Source organism: Rhamphochromis sp. 'chilingali' (genome assembly GCF_963969265.1).
Source record: "Rhamphochromis sp. 'chilingali' genome assembly, chromosome: 4".
Classification (NCBI taxonomy): Eukaryota; Metazoa; Chordata; class Actinopteri; order Cichliformes; family Cichlidae; genus Rhamphochromis; species Rhamphochromis sp. 'chilingali'.
The window spans coordinates 2,153,544-2,165,240 of record NC_137948.1 but is presented as its reverse complement, the minus strand read 5'-3'; the positions used below and the strand labels follow the sequence as shown (position 1 = coordinate 2,165,240).

General features: G+C 42.2%; 1 long non-coding RNA gene across 2 annotated transcripts; it reads right to left on the bottom strand.

The window, feature by feature from the left end:
• Window positions 1–1,366: 1,366 nt before the first annotated feature.
• Window positions 1,367–8,201, bottom strand: LOC308394896. 2 transcript variants are annotated; one of them, XR_013971302.1, is made up of 4 exons: window positions 7,912–8,201; window positions 3,454–3,535; window positions 3,263–3,363; window positions 1,367–3,144 (listed from the first exon to the last, which is right to left on the bottom strand). It is a non-coding gene; the product is annotated as an uncharacterized lncRNA (long non-coding RNA). The 2 variants fall into 2 exon arrangements; XR_013971303.1 differs by lacking the exon at window positions 7,912–8,201 and having other exon boundaries at window positions 3,454–3,696.
• Between the last annotated feature and the right edge of the window lie 3,496 nt (window positions 8,202–11,697).

Here is an 11,697-nt window from a genome sequence, read left to right as displayed (position 1 = left end):
GGGTCACTGTGTTTGTGAGTGGACACTTGTAAGCTTGTGGCCTCTCGTCCCTCTTCTTTGTTCACCTTTAGCTCCATCTCTGTCCGCTCCAGCCTCCTGTAGTCCTCCCAGGCCCTCTCGTGCTTACAACGACTGCCAGCAGGGCCTCCACGCCAACTTTGCGGCTGCCTCACCTCCTTCTCCGGCTGCTCCTTTAACTCGGTGTGTCTGGAGATTGAACAGACATGGAGGTCCAGCAAAAGCTGAATTTGGAAACACTAGAACGGGAAAAGATGAAAAGCCAGCGTGCTTCACGTCAGCTGTCTGTTATGTATGCTGTGATGGCCGGTACAGCACCATCCTGCTGGGACTCTTTACCTGACGGCAGTTTCTCTAAAGCAAAGTTCGGTTTATTTGTGCCGGCGTTCAGAAGTTAGTCATGTCCAAAGCAACATTTCCCGTATTGATTTTCGGCTTTTGTTTTGCAGAAAGCCCCGTGGCCCCTTTCTTTTATCTCCTTCCTCGAAAAACACAATGAAAGTCAGGTAAAAGGGTTTTGTAGCTAGAGGTGAAAATATGAGCAGAAAATGTGACTGCGTGTCTGATTCACTGTATCTAACATGTAGTTGTGAAGTCAGGCTTCTGCCAGTGCGCAGTGATCATAAAAGGCCCAGAGATGAAAGCTTTGAAGCTTTTTCCTCCACAAACTTGCAGAGTCTGTGAAAATGCACAGCGTCACTCTTATTCTCACCTCGCTCTTTAGGTTTTCTGACTTTTGAATAAAGGGGAACTCTTGCCTCAAGGGATGCGACTCAAGTTGATGTCAGCTGGTTCTGGGTATCAAAAATGAGCGACTAAGCAACATTAGCGGCATTTAAGAACACACAGAGCCATCCTGGATGTGAAGCATAGGCAACGCTTGATAAAGGTGAGGGGACGGTGACTAAACCAGGTGTGACGTCTGGCTCTGTTGCGTCACGAGTCCAAACATGCAGCAGTGCAAATTCATTCAATCTCAGCCTCAATAACGTGAAACTGCAGCTGAAGTAGAGCACTAACATCGTGGATTATGGAAACATCATTTCATTTATTTATTTATTTATTTCACACTTGGTACAACAGTTCAAACAAACCAACCACACTTTCTATCAAAAAGCACTACAACCATGTGTGAAAAGGAGCAGGAAGAAGAAAATGTTCTCATTAAACCCCGCCCCCTATCTACAATCCAACTTATATTACAAGTGGGCACCAAAAATCAGGGAACAAACTAACATTAACATTTCTCTCCGGTCCTAACCCAAACCAAACAACAAATTTACAATCAGAATATACCACTCCACATAGTAACAAGGAGAAAATACAATTAAAAAACAAATAAAACAAAAAATTATAATGGATCCATTTTCAATGAACTCCAATTTCATTCACATTCTTCATATTCAGTTATCGTTTTAAGCATGTAACACTTTTTAAAACAATGTAAATTTATACAATTCTTTAAATTATAATGAAGAGACTTCCACAGTCGTATACTCCTAACCGTTGGACTCATTAATCTCTGTGTAGTTCTAGCTAACTGATGCTTAAAATAAAATTTCCTTCTGCTATCTTCTCCCCCTGAACACAATAAAATACTCTTTGTAACTTAAAGGGCAAAATATTATTTTTAGCCTTAAACATAATTAATAGTGTCCGTAATTTCACTAAATCTCCTAATTTTAATAATTTTGATTTTATAAATAATTTATTTGTATGTTCTCTATATTTAACATTATGAATCATTGGTATCACTTTCTTCTGTAATAAGTTTAGAGGTTTTATAGTATTCTCATATGTATTCCCCCAGACTTCAACACAGTAACTAAAATATGAGAAAAACAATGAAAAATATAAAATGTGCATTGTTTTATAGTCTAATAAATCTCTTACATTTCCCAAAATATAAATGTTTTTAACCATCTTCTTTCTAATATACTCAATATGTGATTTCCATGTCAAATTTTCATCTACTATTACAGATGATCAAAAGCTTTTGTTAAACACAGACTTTATTTAAAAAATCTTAGAAGTAAGAACTAGACGTGCAAACATCTCTTTTGTCGTCTGGTGCCACTTTATTGCCTTTTTGTAAAGGTTCTCAAGTGTGACGCTAACCTTAGCTAGAGTCAGTGCTAACAGGGTGGTCTCAGTGCCAACGTGCTCGGTCAGCATCTGTTAGCGCCACATTTGAACCTGCTGGGAGACCTTTTAGCATATTTGTTAGTCCAGTGGGTGATTAGACGAACTTCAAACAGACCATCAGAAACACATCAGCGTGTTCTCTGTTCTCTCATCCAGTCAGAAATCAAACTTTTCCTTCTGAAATCCAACCCCTGATCCTCGCTTCAAGTTTCATTCCCAAAGCAAAATTAGGCCAAAATTAAGTCTGAAACCACCAGTGGACAAATTCCTGTGTGAAAGTCGAACCATCATGAAACCATCCAGTCTTTCGTCCACACCATCTTTCTTCCGCCAAGCTTTCCTCTTTACAGGAAATGGTAGAACTGTTTAACAGGAACAACATCGAGCTTAACGCAATATTTAAACTGAAATCAGAAGCTGTTTTTTAGTATTTAGTCAACTTAAAAATTAAGCGATTCATCCATTTTCCTAACTGCTTATCCAACTCAAGGACGTAGGGCTGCTGGAGTCTGACGTCTGTGATTCCTCACTGCTGCTGAATGAGCTGCCCTATCAGACCACAGCACAGAAAATGGCACAGGCTCATAAAATATCCACAGCATGGTGTCACACTCATACAGACCCAGAGCTTCGGCTGAGCTGACCGTGGATCTTCAAGCAGAGTTTTTCGTCCTGTAGCAGTTTTACTGCCCGGTGTTTAAATCCCTGTTTGGTTTTCACTCTGGTGGAAAGAGAAATATTCGGGATGTGAATCTTCTGAAGGTCACCAAAAAGTCTTGTTTGATTGATTCTTGTTGAGCTGAACGTGGTTCTTTTTACATTCATCCACAACATTGTCCTTCCAGTTAGTAGATAAACAGCTGATCCACAGCCACACACAGTGTGGACGGTAGCGTTAACGCGCGACAGGACGGTCAGCTGGTGCTTTGATGTTGCTCGCCATGATCATCGTCTTCCTCAGCTGAGTGGTGCAGTCCAGTTCTGTAAGATTCAGACTGTTTTTACAACCCAGTAATTGCAAAAGCAGATGTATTGGAGTGTCACAATGACTGAGTGATTACAACCATCATGATTTAGAATGAGCTGCTACTTTTTGTACTTGTGCCAGGGTCTTTTTGGAGGCAGCAGCTGGTGGCATTGCACTTCCTCCTCAGCTTCAGGGCGAGGTAGTTGCGCCAGCAGGTGGTTCTTCTTCTTTGCCTGTAATCAACAGGACCAACAAAAGCACCTGTAGTAACGAATACTTTGTGTAAACTGTGTTATAACAGTAAGGGAGCAATAAGCACTTACGCAGGTCATCTCAGGCCACACAGAATGGACGTCTGTGGCTGTCTTATCCTTATGCAGGGAGAATGATTCACTGGCACTGGATCTGCATAGAATCACAAACTGTCACAGACACAAATCTCAGGCTTCCTGAAAGTGAAACCTCGCACAACTGAAATTACGATGTACAGGCAAGTGGCTGCTCCATCCTTGTACGGTCAAGTACAGCACTTTTCCTCTCCTCTCAAACAAAACCCTTAAAGGACAACTATTTAGCAAGTTTCAGGCTCCGCCAGTAAAAACACCTTCAGAGGCGTTCGCCAATTAGGCCTGCAGCAACTGTCACCTCCAGGCTCTATAGAGTAAAAACCTCAAGATATTAAAGAGAAGTCAAGTTTATTTATTTATAGAGCACATTTCCAAACAGTCCATGCTGCACAAAGTGCTTAACAATGTAAAATGCAACTAAAATAAATGTAATGCACAACAATGACGCAGTAAAATATAGAAAAACAAATAAGTCAATAAAAAAAACAAATCAACAACTAAGGCTGTTAAAACCAAAATGTTTACATCAATGTGTGTTAAAAACGTGTCTCATCGTGAGAGAAGCACGATGGGCAAACACTTAGCAACTGTGGGGAGGAAGAGCTGCCTTTTCAACAGGAAGAAGTCTCTGGCAGAACCGGGTTCATGAAGGGGAGACGTCTAATATGATTTGCTGAGGTTGAGGGGAAAGAGAAGAGAAAACAGAAAGACTGTGAATATTAAACAGAACAAACTACAGAAGAGACGTTAACATCATGCAGCAGTCAGGCCTAACTGTAAACTTTGGTAAAGAAGGAAAGTTTCCTTTTCTACTTTTAGAAAGTTCATGAACCACACGCCTGCAGTCTGTGTTAGGATGCCTGGGTCGTTGACCCAGGGTTTTTGAGTTTATTATATTATTTATCATTTCTAATCTTTGGTTTCTTAGAGTTCTGTCTTATGGTTTATGTCTCTGTGTTCTCTAGTTGCTCTGTTTCCCCTGTCAGCTGTAGCCCCTTGTCAAGTTCGCGTCTCTGTGTTATGTTTCCTGTTTTACTTTGAAAGTCTGTCTCATGTAAATGCGTCTGGTTTTGCTTCCTTTGTCTCGTTAGGCCTGATTTGCCCCAGCTGTGTTTCCCTCCTGTTACCCATTCCCTGATTGCTCACTCTGTGTATTTAAGCCCTGTGTTTCTCTGTGTCCGTGTTGTGATCTACTCTCATCTTGCTGTGTGGGCTGTACGGTTGCCAGTTCAGGTTATTTGTTGTCTTCAGTTTATCCTAGTTTTGCTAGTTCTCTGTTTGCCATCTAGCAATAAATCTGAGTTTAAGTTCACCTTTTGTCTAAGACTGTCTGCACTTTGGGTCCTCCTACTACCACTCCTGCATGCACACAGCCCTCACACCGACAGTCTGAGAGCCATCAGACACGATGGAGCCTCATCAACAGAGGTCCAAAAGTGCACCGTTGACTTCAGCAAAAACAGAAATGCAGTCATGTAAAAATACTACAAACTCCTGTTTAGATTTCAGTGAAGATCTTTATATCGGAGGGTCTTTACCTTACAGTATGAGGCGCCTCGAGCCAAATGTTTTTGGGGATTTGGCTCTTTATAAATGAAACGGATGTGATGTGAAGGTACAGAGCTGCAAAATGTACTTTAAGCATATCAGTGCTAACAGCTGACCTGACCTGGCGACCTCCCTGGACAATTATTATTTTATTTATTTATCTATTAAGTCATTCCTTCTTTTGCTAATACCTTTCTTGCACTTTAAAAAAAAAGCCACTTTAAAGTTGTGTTGTGCTTGGTGCCGACATGGCAGTTTCAATGTACTATTGTACTAGATATGACTGTGCAATGACAACAGAGAGTTATCTTATTACAAATAAAATGCCCCCCCTGATACAATATGATACATTAATGTTAAAGCAATGCTGCTGTGGCTAACCGGGATGCTGAACTGCAGGCAATTTAATCTTCGGGGGTTCATGAAAGTGAAAAAATGTGAAATGTTTGCTTTTGGGGAAAGGAAGCAGTCATTAAAACTAAAGCATGTGAGACATTTACAGGAGAAACTTCTCTTTGCTGGACCCGCTAACGACTCAGTAAACTCTAACAAGCAACTGACAACTGCACTGGCTTTTTTAATGCGCAGGGGTTTACACAGTTATTCAATTCTGATTTTAAAAAGCTGCAGTGGAGTCAGATTGCACTCTGAAAGAGAGGAATATTGTACAAAATGGAAAACCTGAGGAGCAGCGTGTTCCCCAAGCAGATGAATATGTACTAAAAACTCTGTGGATAAAAGCAGTTTGCAGTTTTAACTTTAAAAGTTAAAAAAAGACACGTCTCAAAAAATTGGTAAAGGTCAAATAATTTATCGGAGGGCGGCGCTGGGTGTCAGTCTAATGAATCATTCCGCGTTTCTTTTTACTGTGAAGTTCTTCCACTAATCAGCCGAGCCAAACTGAAATTACTGACTCCCTCTGACCTCACACTCCCTTGAATTCTTCTCTAATGATAATTAATGACACCGATCGGTTGTTTGATTGGGGCCAAAACACGTGAGCTCCTGTCGGGGCTTTGGATCAAATCTGGAAGAGGATTGGAAAGCAAAGCCAGGCTGTCATTGGCTCCTTTTGTTTTTTGCTGTTTGTTGTTGGTTTACACTAGAGGGCAGCTTGATACTGTCCATGCGCCGTAATAAGGCGCTCGCTGTGCACATGTGGTTTGCACTTAGTCCATATTTTAGACGGACAGCAGAGGAGACTGTCAGATTCTAGCTAGGCCCACACACCTGCTCTTTTATTATTTTTCTATCATTTTCTTTCTTTTGTCGTCGCGCAAAATTCCCCTTTTTATATAAGAACACTGACAGAATCGTGGCAAATCCGATTTTACAGAGAACCACAGCGCGTATAGCATTTTAAATGCTCTACATGACAGCTTTTTCTTTTTTTATTATTATTAAAAACAAAGTCATAAAATGATCTGAGCACTGGTGGGGGTGGGGGGGAGTTTGAGCTCGCTGAAGAGGATTATTCAGCCGCTGATGACAAGCCAAAAGCTCCATTCAGGATTCAGATCATCTCCTCCTCCTCACCATCATCATCATCATCCTCACCGCTGCCCCGCCGGCTCCACACACCTGTGCTCCTGCCGCCTCTTCCGCTTTGGTCGCCGGTGATGACCGGAGGACGTCGTTTAAACAATAAAAAATCGCTTCTGTGCTCAACAAGCTGCCAGCATCAGTCCAACCGGCCGCGGTGAATTCCTGTCATGGGCAATAATGTTTCGGGCATCTCGACGCTGCACAGAGGTCAACAGCAGGGCTTCCACAGACTCCGGAACTCTCAGAAAGGTGAGTTACCTGAACACGCTTCATAGTTGACGAGTTTACGTCACTGCACTGAAACTGTTGGTAAAGCTGATGGGACGCGTGCAGAGTTTCTCCTGCTGCTCCGGGATCAGCTGAGTGGTGGTGCTGAAGAACAGCTCCCGGCTGCAGGAGGCGGGCCTGCTGTCTGGTCGTGCTGGTTGATGCCGGGAGGTGCATGTGCACATTTGTGGGGGCAGACACGTCAGCACTAAAAACATGAAGCTCGAGGAATTCTTAATACTTCTGTAACATTGCCCAGCCAGGGATGCCTCAGTGTGCTTGCTTTTTCCCTTCTTCTGTAACGACAGCTGTAGCTATGTGAACCACGAGGCCAAGCAAACACTCGGGATGTTCGGATCTCAGCCGTGCAAAAGTCCGATATTAGGAGTTGTTCCGCGTTTGATCTTAACATAATGGGACATGTTCTGATGTCACCTCGAAATTATAAAAACATCTGGTAAAGAAAAGTAAAGTCGGGATGAATTTATCAGTGATGGATCGAGAGGTTACTTCCCCAAATAAAACACACAGAGGTGTCCTGGTCTGAGACAGAACAGCCCTCGTGCTGCTCTCACCACAGAAAAAGGAACTAAATAAAGAACTGAAACGTTGGCTGCTGTAAATTTCTCAAAGGTGAGAGCACTGTTACCAAAATGCAGACAAAGAAGTCATAAATCGTGAGGGTGAATAATTTACAGCAGTCTAAAGGTTTGCAAACATTTAGTGTATTTAAGCTGAAATACAAAAGGCTTCATCTCCTGTACGGGTTTTTATTACTGTGCAATCCTGTAGTGAAGTGAAACAAACCGCACAAACATCAGGATGTTTTTTCTGTTAGTGTCATTTCTTGTCATTTTAGCTATGTAAATGTTATACATATTATATTTTATAGTATTTAAAGTAACAAAAATGAAATACTCTGTCATTCAGTTTCAGCTGCAGCATTTTAATTCTACTGTTTTCTAGTTTCATGTATTTGGTTTTACAGCATTACATTAAAATTAAAATATTTTTTGCATGGCACGTTAGTAATATTTTTTAGGAAAGTTCACTTAAAGATTTGAGAACGCTCACCTGTAGTATGAAGCCTTCTGCAGTGAAGGCTGAATATGTACGTAAACATGCAGTCGTACGGTTGCGTGTGATTTTCTGAAGCCTCTGCTCTCTCAGTGGCTCCATGTCTCTGCTGGTGTCTGGATTCAAACATGGCGATGACGATACACTTTAGTTTTGGGGTTTTTATTGGAATGCAAAAGTTATAAATGGAAGCATCTCTTTAGATTTGGTAAAGTATTCCACTCAGCGTCCCATCTCCGCTGAAACTGTCAGCGGTTCTTCTTTGCTTGCAGACCGTGTTAGCTAGCTTGTTAACTTGCAGGTGCGGCTGTCTGTTTAGTTTGGGCTGCACGTTGGTGTGCAGACCACAGCTTCAACCAGATTCAACAAAGTTTACTAGAAGCTGAAGCGATGTGTGGGCTGGGTTACACGTTTAAAAGGCCCAGATTTGGCTCAGGAGCTTGAATGTTGTCACATGCAGACAAGAAGCGTAATTATTTTTCAAGTTATCTTTATAGTTTCCTTTGTTGTGTTGAGTAAAGAGAGAAAATTGTATTTTTCGGTATATATTGTATGGTAACTGGTTTGCTTTGCATGTTTTATTCACAGTATTTATAAGAACAGACCTTATAAGCTAAGCTAAAGAATAAGCTGTGTTTGGTGCAACCAAAATGATATTCCCTGCAGACTGCCTCCTTTTTCCAGGACCCACTGGACTGCGTCCCACGTGTCCAATCATGCAAATTACAAAACGGCCCACCTCCACGCTGCTACATCTGGATTACAGAGGGGGAAGTGGTGGGCCTGGGGGAGCGGTTTAAAATGAAGCTGTCTGCAGGATAATCACCATAAGTACACACTTTGCCCTTCCACGTTCTCCCTCTATCCGCAGCACGCGTTCCGAGCGGTTATTCTCACATCACAGGAACGAGTGAGTCAGGCGAGGGGAGGCGAGGCGGCGCATCAGAGAAGAACAGGGACAATTATTCAGCCAGGTTGCCTTGACAACCACCCATAACATGTGCAATAGTTCCCATGGTGATGGATTCCAGAGTGCGTTATCAGCGGGAGTTGATGGCTGATTGGGATAAGAACCAGACGACGTCACCGGCAGCCGCTCGGTGATGAAAGGATGTGTTTGTGCTCTGCGTCCCGGTTTATTAGGCTGCTGCTGGGACGGCGCGCAGTGATTAGTTGGATGTGGAACAGAGATATTCGCAGATCAGAGTGGGGCTGAGACGGTGTGTAGCCTGTTATGTTGGCTATTACCCCCACCCCACAGCCTGCACAACTCAAACACACACTCACTTCTTCAGCAGAGACGTAAAATCATTGGTTTTAACTGATAGAGAGACCTCTCAGAGAACTGCTGACTCAGCTTTGGAGCAGTGACCCATTTCTCTGTCAAATGAATTAAAGTACTACAGAAGTACTTCATATCAAAATACTTGTTTAAATTTAATTATTTGGCAGGTTTTTGGCCTATTTACAGCCTGACACAAACATAATGTTAGAAAGTAGGAATGGCTGCATATTCACAGTCATAGCACACAAACAGCAAAGAAATCTGCAAACAAATGTAGCTGCAGAAGACAAGCAGTGCCATAATGTGTGCGTCTTTCTAGAAATCTAGTTCTGCTACACAAAGACAGAAGCAGACGTGGGGAAATCGCATGCGCCACAACAAGACGTAGAGTTCTTTCTCGTAGTTAAACAACCGTTTAGTTCCAACCCTTTCTCTCTTTCTCATCTTTTTTTAGAGCCAAACTCCACATCACTCAGAACGTCATGCCCGGTGAAGTCAACAGTGTCTAATACACACAAACTTTCAATTCAGTGTTATTTACACAGCGCCAAACCACAGGAACAGTCGCCTCAAGGTCCTTTATATTGTAAGGTAGACCCTACAATTATACATACAGAGAAAAACCCAAATGACCCCCTATGAGCAGCACTTTGGTGACAGTGAGAAGGAAAAACTCCCTTTTAACAGGAAGAAAGCTCCAGCAGAACCAGGCTCAGGGAGGGGCGGGATGACTGGTTGGGGTGACAACCAGTGCAACTAACTGAATTTGCTTTCACAAGAGTAAATTATTTTGTGTCCTTTTTACTCCGTAAGGACTCGTTATCAGTGAAAGAAGGCAGCAGAGCAAATCATCCACTTTCAGTGTTATTAAATGGCAGCTACACAGTAAGATGTACAGAGCCCAGAGACCAAACACAGCTAAGATATATGTGACAAAGTTATACTTTGCACTGCGTGTGCAAACAAGATACTGCAGCATTTGCTAATATTAAATAAGACATAATGTTGACTTTGATAACTCTAAGGTATGCAAACTGACAAATGAGCGTGCAGCTTCACAGTCACATCTCCCCCCACCTCTCACATCCAGTTTCAAAACACCAAAATGATGATTCCTCATCGTAGGGCTTCGTATGCTTTTGGGTGGCTGTAGCTGAAGAGGTAAGGCAGGTTGCCCTAGCATTGGGCAACAGCCTAACCCCAACTTGCTCTCCCGTGCATCAATAGAGCGTGAATATTAGATAGAAAGCCCATAAGCACAGAAAAAAATGAATGAGGCCTGTATAAACCACTATAAGTGCTCGAGTAGAGTAGAAACGCTTTATAAAAACCAGTCTCTCATATCAGTGATGATCCTCTACATCAGAGTTTGACAAAGAAGTTGATGTTTACACCCTCAGGAAGTTGGAGGTCCAAGGCGAAATCACAGAACTACAGAAACAAGTAGTCACAACGACACTTTGAAGGACTGGGAGCAGGCCAGAGGTGCTAAACTTTAGGTTTCACATTTTTATGCACAAAGTCACAAAAATGTATCCTTCTCTTGTGCACACAGATGAGCAGTTTGTAAGCTCAGTGTGATGAAATGTGTCCTCTTTATAGATTTTTCTTCTTTGGCTTCTGCAGAAAGTTCAGAGTGCTGCAGGTGCTTTTCACTTAGAACTTTGGGGCAACAATAACGGGACACAAAATGCGTTTGCAGACAGAGTTTTATTGGCTGTCGTGTTTACTGGGTTGTGACACGGCCCATGTAGAGACAGGAGGGAGGAGCTAAACAGTCTGAGCTGTACATCATCACTTTTTCATTAGCACAGGCTGATTTAGTTTCCACCACATGATATTACTGCGAGGGCACCACAAGGGCATGTTGTTACCTCACACACACACTGACCAACACAAACACACAGATGACTGGTTCACATAGTACTTTTCTGTTTTTATAGCGTGTACTGCTGATAGCGGACGTTGTGTTTATCTCAAACCTAAACTGAAGTCTGGGCTGTTGTATAATTTTTATCTGTGCAGCATGCGACACATTGCATCCTCAGCATCTCTGCCTGGTCAGGAGTGGAAACTTATTCAGGGATCTAGTGGAGCCCGTGGCTCGATGGGTTAGGGCTGTTTGGGCCATGAAAGGGGTCAGGTGGTTTTAATGTTATGCCTGATCAGCATCAGTTCAGTTAGAGTGTTTCTGTGGAACTCCATGATGGTTACCAGACCAGGAAGACTGTTTTACTTGAAGTCTTTTGAGCAATATTTATTTTAGCAACAACATGTGTGTCAAGAATCAAGAATTGAGCTACTTGAGTCATACATTAGTGTTAACATAGTAAAACAGCAAAAACTACACAGAAATTTAACTAAGATACTACTTTTGCACCTGAAGGTCAAATTCTGTTTTTTTTGCAGCACAAGATCAATAACCGAGTAACCAAAGCAGATGATCCACTAACTTGTTAACAGTTATCCTCCATAATGTTGGCAGGCCTGTTTTGAAA